This window comes from Glycine soja, chromosome 11, assembly GCF_004193775.1.
Source record: "Glycine soja cultivar W05 chromosome 11, ASM419377v2, whole genome shotgun sequence".
NCBI lineage: Eukaryota > Viridiplantae > Streptophyta > Magnoliopsida > Fabales > Fabaceae > Glycine > Glycine soja.
Window position 1 is genome coordinate 21,308,381 of NC_041012.1, and position 7,620 is coordinate 21,316,000.

The 7,620-nt window shown below is 27.8% G+C and overlaps 1 long non-coding RNA gene across 1 annotated transcript; it reads left to right on the plus strand.

The window, feature by feature from the left end:
- Positions 1 to 4,917: 4,917 nt before the first annotated feature.
- On the plus strand, positions 4,918 to 7,293 carry LOC114374256. The gene is made up of 3 exons (XR_003658534.1): positions 4,918 to 5,858; positions 6,795 to 6,886; positions 7,084 to 7,293. It is a non-coding gene; the product is annotated as an uncharacterized LOC114374256 (long non-coding RNA).
- Positions 7,294 to 7,620: the final 327 nt, after the last annotated feature.

Genomic DNA, 7,620 nt, shown 5'->3' on the forward strand with positions numbered 1-7,620 from the left:
AGATTAGGCTGAGTGACCCATACCATGCACGAATAAATATTGTTTATAAATATTTTCTTAAATTTATATTAGGAATTATTAATAAAATATAATATTTTAAATTATTAATTGTTGTTGTATATATATAATTGATTATATATCTTATACACTATCATTTTTAAAATACAATAAATGAGAGAAAGTAAAATTAGTCACGAATTAAGGTAGTAATTTAGATCGTTATTATAAATAATATTTCAATTTATATAATGTAAGAATTTCTAGTTACAATAAAAATAAAAATAAAATATTTTTATTGAAATAATATTTTAACTATACTTTTAAATTATAACTTAAATTCAAACTACGCATCACATGCACGACATATATACTATAGGATTACAATAAATAAGGTCTAGATAAGTCGGATACTGTAGCACTCGTTCCTATACTTGCACTTTTAGATAGTCGTCGTATTAAACTCATACCCATATGAATTGCGTCCTTATCCTATGAGTACTTAAATGTACATATCCATGCCCATTAAAAACATTAACTAAAAAATGATAGTAATTAAATAAAATCTCATTCAAAGATTTTTTAATTATGTGAATTTATTTGTATAATATATATTTATAGAAAATGAATAATAGATCGTTCTAACTTTATCATCCAAATTTCATTATTATAATTAATTATTATAAAAATGTATTACATGATATAAATAAAATGAATAGCAATTGATATATAAATTATAAGGAAAAATATTTATTATATCAAAAAATACAAATTATACATAAATTTATATTAACATGTACTTTGAAAAGCCGATAGTTTATCTAAACTGAAAAATAATTTCATCAATTGTCTTTTAAACCAATTTGGGTTGAAATTTTTTCCATCCTCGCTTATTTTAGCATCCCTTTTAATTGCTTGTGCGGTAAAAAATATGAATTGATGGGATAAATATATTATTAATAAATTATTTTGTTAAAAATATTTGAATGCACAAATAATTAGAAAATTGTATTAGATATCTTTGTTAAAAAAAATACTAAAAAGAAAAGTTTGATCACACTATAATAATTGTGAGGTGTAATAGTTACCTTTGTTTGAAAATCAAATTACACATAATAAAAGATAACCGTTTAAAATCCATTAATTACAAATAAAGGTTTTCCTTTATACTATTCTTATATTAAAAACATATTAGATTTTATTAAATTTTATTTTGATACAAATATTTATTTTAATATAAATTTAATCTGTTTTTAATATAAAATAATATATTATATTTTTTAATAAACAATATAATTTAGGGTATAATAAAATAAATTCTGGTTTTAATATAAAATATACCCATTTTTACTTTATTTATATGACGTTTATTATTTGATTTAGAAAATTTAAACATAATAATAGTATATTATTGTTATTATTATCATCAATATTTTATTTTGAAAGAATTCTTAAAAATTCATTAGTTGTTGTTAAAAATTTAATGTTTGCTTCAGTTATTATTAAATCAAATTTAATGTTATTCTTAAATTTGCAAAAATAAATAGAATTAATTAATTTTTTCTAAAATACATTTTTCATCTTCCTATTTTCTTAAATCCGCATTTTTAATCTCCTTATTTTTTAAATGAGACATTTTATCCTTTACATTTAAAAAATTTGCAATTTTAATCTCTCATTTTTAATTAAAAAATTTCGTCCTCCACTTTAAAAAAAAGGCTAAATTGCAGAGTTTTTATAAGCGGGTGAAGAAATGCCTCAATTAAAAAAATCGGAGGATTAAAATCATATATTTTTTAAATACGGAGAAAAAGATGTCTAAATTAAAAATTAGGGGGACTGAAATCGCAAATTTAGAAAAATAGGTGACAAAAATTATATTTTAGCCTATATTTTTTAACCATCTTATTGATACGTCTGAAACCTGACTGATCACTTTTAATGACGTTGTCCTCCTTAATCACGTCTTTTTCATTTATAAGGCTGAAATCCAAGACCTTGCTTAAGAGAAAAAGGTTCAATATCACTAAGGCCAACAACTTGTAATTTATGTAAAAATATTAATTTTATATATTGCATTTAATTTATGTAAAAATATTATTTTTTTAAAAATATTTATTGCTTAAGGTTTCTGTACAACAATTAAAAATGTCATTAAATAATATCAATTATAGAAAATATATGTTAATTATATTATTTTATTGAGTTATTTTATGCTAGTATTTTAGTATGTACATTTCATAATAAATGTTTATTTTATATAACTGATATTTATAATAAATAAATACCTTTAAAACTAGGAGAGTCTAACTATGTTAATTTAGCATGCGTACGAGTGTTGTAAATTCTCTAGTATCGTGTTCAATTTCTATGGATAAAAAAACCTTTAAATATAAAATTATATTATAACTATAATTTATAATAAAAATATTTTTAAACATATAAATTATATTTTAGATTTATGATAAAAAAATTTATATTATGATACAATTTATTTTTAATTAGTGCTAATTTATTTTTAAAAAATATTAAAATTCAAGTTAAAAATAAAGATATTAAAAATAATAGATTAAAAGAGATGAGACTTCAGTAAAAAAAAAAGATTAAAAGAGATGAGATGTTAAGAAAAATCCTAAACATGCCCTCCTTGAAGAATTGTTTCTAAATACGTTCTCATTCAAGATAATAATTTTAATCTATATACTATCTAATAAAAAAGAAGTACTTGGAAAAATAAAAAATGTTTTTATTTAAGGTTGTGACACGTGGCACTTTTGTTGATTTTTTTATTATTTCCGCATCACACTTCCACCTCAGGTGGTTGCTCCACGTGCCTTCTTTTTCAACCTTCACCCGTCGTGTGCTCACCGACTCCTGTTACCTCCATTTGCGTGATCTCCTCACCAACTTCAATTTGCTCCTTTTGTTTGCTTTCTTTCTTCTTCCAGCTTCATTTCCAGTTTTTGCTTTTGTTTCCTGTTGAGTTTTCCATTTGCTGAGATTTTCCATTTTTGGTTTGCTACACGAGGTTTCCTCCGTGCTTTCTTTCTTCTTCATTTTTGTGGTCCGTCTCTTCCATCTTCACTTCCAATTTTTGCTTTGGTTTTCTATTGAGTTTTTGTTGTTATGCATGTTTTCTTCTTAACTGATAGTTATTTTTTCTTACTAATTTTTCCACTTTGTTTTTGGTTCCTTTTTTATTTTCCCGCTTACCAGGCTATCGACGAAGAAGCATCCAGCAGGGGCTATTGACGAAGAAGCATCCAGCAGGCAAGTTTTTTTTCCCTTTTGCTATTGTGCATGTTTGTTTCGTTACTATTTGTCTCTATTTGTAAGGTTTTAATTTTGTTTATTGTTATGCATGTTTTCTTCTTAACTAATAGTTATTTTTTCTTACTGATTTTTCCACTTTGTTTTTTATTCCTTTTTTATTTTCCCGCTTATAAGGCTATCAACGAAGAAGCATCCAACAGACAAGTTTTTTTCTCTTTTGCTGTTATACATGTTTGTTTCGTTACTATTTGTCTCTATTTGCAAGGTTTTCTTTTTGTTTGTTGTTATGCATGTTTTCTTCTTAACTAATAGTTATTTTTTCTGGTGGTGACATTGATCTTGGTTGCCTGATATGGTATTTAAGAATGGAACTATGCATGCTTTACTTTTTCAATAACATCTTTTCTTTTTCTTTTTCTTGGCTGATATTTTCACCCTTATTGTTGGTGGTGGTGTTTATGCTAGTCTAAGATAGTGACTGCTATAATTGACAAATGTATTTGCCAACAACCTGAGCTTTTGTTAATTATTCATTACATATGCCCTGCTTTTATGTATGCCATGCTTTTATGTTCATATATTTTTGTGATGTTTGATTGGATAATTCTTAATGTGCAGCATTCTGGTGACAATCTAGATAGTGTTCCTATGCCAATAGTTATGTTGGTCTAAGATAGTGACTGCTATAATTGACAAATGTATTTGGCAACAATCTGAACTTTTGTTAATTATTCATTACATATGCCCTGCTTTTATGTATGCCATGCTTTTATGTACATATATTTTTGTGATGTTTGATTGGATAATTCTTACTGTGCAACAATCTGATGATAATCCTGATAGTGTTCCTATGCCAATAATTCTAATAGATCAAGAATCAGATTGTGAAGCAACAATTGTGCAGCTTAGCTTTGGGGATCGCCTTGGAGCTCTTCTTGACACGATGATTTGGCTACTGGAAACTAAATTATGCAATCTCCAAAATTTCCAAACCAGTTGAATATCTTTGATGGGATGTCCTTTAACTACAATTTTGTTATTTAAGTGATGCTCTTACTATGTGATTGTTAGATAAGATTTATTCAATTTATGAAGGTCCTAAGATTTGCTTTGTTTAATTATGTTTCCTCATTATACATCTTCTTTTCTATTAACAAAACACATCTGATAGAACAAATAAAATTTGATGATAGTTTTATGTTGTCTACTGAGTGGCTTTCTTTTTCTTCAGAAAGTCTTCTTCGGAGGTTTCATTTTGTATTTCATTTTCACTGCAGCTTGGTGTCTAATGTTTTTTATTTTATTTTTTGCTACGGCAGGTATTATGTTCCAAGACATTACTACTTTATTGCTTTCTGTTGTTCCAGGTAAAAGAAAAACAATAAGGAAAAAAATGTTACTGTTGCTAGTTTTTTTTCGAGCATACCAATAAAAAGGATATGAACATTTTCACTACAACTTGGTAGCTAATGTTTTTTATTTTATTTTTTGCTACAGCAGGTATTATGTTCCAAGACATTACTACTCTAAAGTGTGGCTAAGTAATTTCTTTTTAAAAAAATTACGGAGGTTTCATTTTTTATTTCATTTACACTACAGCTTGGTATCTAATGTTTTTTATTTTATTTTTTGCTACAACAGGTATTATGTTCCAAGACATTACTACTCTATTGCTTGATCCTAAGCATTTAAGGACACAATAGATTTTTTCATTGAGCGGTACAAGGGAAAAAACATTTTTGTTGTCGTTACTGTTGCTTTTTTTTTTCTAGCATGACAATAAGAAGGATATGAACATTTTCAATGCAGCTTGGTAGCTAATGTTTTTAATTTTATTTTTTGCTACTTCAGGTATTATGTTCCAAGACATTACTATGTTCTCATCTCATACACTTTGTAGTGGCCCATGATTGCTCTATAGTGTGCTATTGATAATGTTTAAGTTTCTCAAATGCCATTATTGGTTTATGCAATTGATTTAATCTAAATCTGTAGCTATTCTACAGTGGCCAAACTCTTCTTTTTAAATTATTTGATAACCATGTTTTAAGTGTACATTTATATTGTCTTTATAATCTTCTACAACAACCTCCTTCTCCTTGGATGAACCAAAGGCCTCCACTTGATGTCAATGTTGGTGAGTTTTATTTAAAATCAGGATAAAGTGTTTAATCAAATCGCTTTGCAGTAATGTAATGATGGTGTGGAACTGTAGCTTATGTGGAAGGGAGGGATGAGGAGGAACTTCTAATACGCAGGTAAACAAGTCAATTAGGTCTGATAGAAGAATGCTTCCTTTGTTGTCAAAATTTGAAGCGACCTCATCATGGTAGAGTTATTTTATAAAGCTAGCAAACATTGTTACTGTTGTTGCAAAACATTTTATAGGTATTTTGGTCTAGAATGTCAAACTTGAGCTTAAATCCATTACATTTAGATGTTATTGATGCTTTAAAAAGATCCAGGACTTCTTCACGATGCCATGGAAGTTAAAACGCAATGATTTGACTTCTCAATATAATGTTGGTGGATATATACCTCAACAAGATGGAGCTGGGGATGCTGCACATGGAGTTTTTGAAATTGAGGTATTTTTTTATCCCTTATTGGTCAGCATAATATATATCTCCAGGATGTCTGCATATCTTTTAGTCAATTGTTAAATTAAATTTTATAGTATACATAATTATATAATAGATATTATATACTTTGATATCCGACACAGTAACACGTCTTATTTTATTCGTTAAAGTTTTGTCATGATCAGTCGATTATATAATAGGTATTATGTGCTAACTTTTTGACGGTGTGGTTGCTAGATTGTAACTATGAACTATATCAATTTTAAGCCAAAACCTGTAACATAGGAAAACATTCTGTTTTGTGCTACTAAGATCTTTTGAATTTATCTAAATTTTGTATTTTAAATTGTGATAAAGTTTAAACTAATTGTGGGAATATATGGGATGCTCATTGCTTATATCTTCTTTCGTTTGGTGTGTTGAAGATTATTTTGATGCAATGATTAATGGCACCGGTCTTGCTTTGTAATTTGTAAAAGCGTGCTATCATAGTAATTCAATTTAGCTAATTTGTTGATTGTAATTTATGTCTGAGTAATATGGTTGGTAGAACCTGTGGTCTTAGAGAGTCAGATTTTTTTGCCTAATTCAATATTTCATTTTAATTTTGTTGTACGGTGATTTTTAAGGCATGGGTTTTTTTTTCCTAATTCAATATTCCATTTTAATTTTGTTGTGCAATGATTTTTGTGTTTTCTTTTTGTTTGATTATTGTTATTATTATTATTATGTAGGCGCTAGCGGAAGGTCCTTTTGTATGTTGTGATGACACATGTCTTCTTTCTTTTCTCTCTTAATTTGTGTAGGTAAAAATAACATGCTAATTTGTTATAGAACCCACAGTTACTTTTAAAATTAGAGAATTTACCTGGATAATTGCTTTTTAATTTTGCAGTTTAACTTAGAATACCTTGATAGAGTTGTGTTCAACACAAATGACAGGAACTGATTCACACACAACTATGATTTATGGCCTGGGTGTTGCTGGATGGGGAGTTGGTGGAATAGAAGCAGAAGTTGCAATGCTTGGCCAGGTAAAACTAACATGCTAATTTATTATAGAACCCTCTCAGTTACTTTTAAAATTAGAGAATGAAATTAAATTATTCTCTGAGTATCTCTGAATTCCTTTTAACAATATGCATGTTGTTTGTAATGATGTATAGACCTGTGTGGTTTTGACCATTGGAGGAGTTATTGTAAGAAATATTTATTTCTCATATTTTTGCAGCCCATGAGCATGGTCCAACCAGGTGTTGTTGGGCTCAAATTATTAGGAAAACTACGAGATGGTGTCACAGCTACTGACTTGGTGTTGATTGTTACACAAATGCTAAGAAAGCATGGGGTTGTTGGCAAGTTTGTACGGTTTTTTTCCTACTCTCTCTTAGTTTGTGTTGTTTATTTGTTTACTTTAATTATTATTATTATTGTTGTTGTTGTTGTTATTATTATTATTATGTATGCTCTAGCTGAAGGCCTTTTTTTTTGTTGTAATGCTGGGAGTGAACATTTAGATTTTTCTTTGAGGTTCCTGGTGTGTGTAGGTGGTGATAACAAAGAAAACCATTTTCCTTTTAGGAAGCATTAACGGTCATGCGGTTACATTGTTGGTGATATGGGTTGAAAGTTATGTGTTTGGTGAGATGCCTAAATGAAGTTTTGGTTTTTAATCTTGAAAGTCCATGTGTGTCCTGATTTTGGGATACCTCCCTATTTATGATTTCTGAATTATCTATTACAGGAACGAGTTTATTTTATTTTAGAG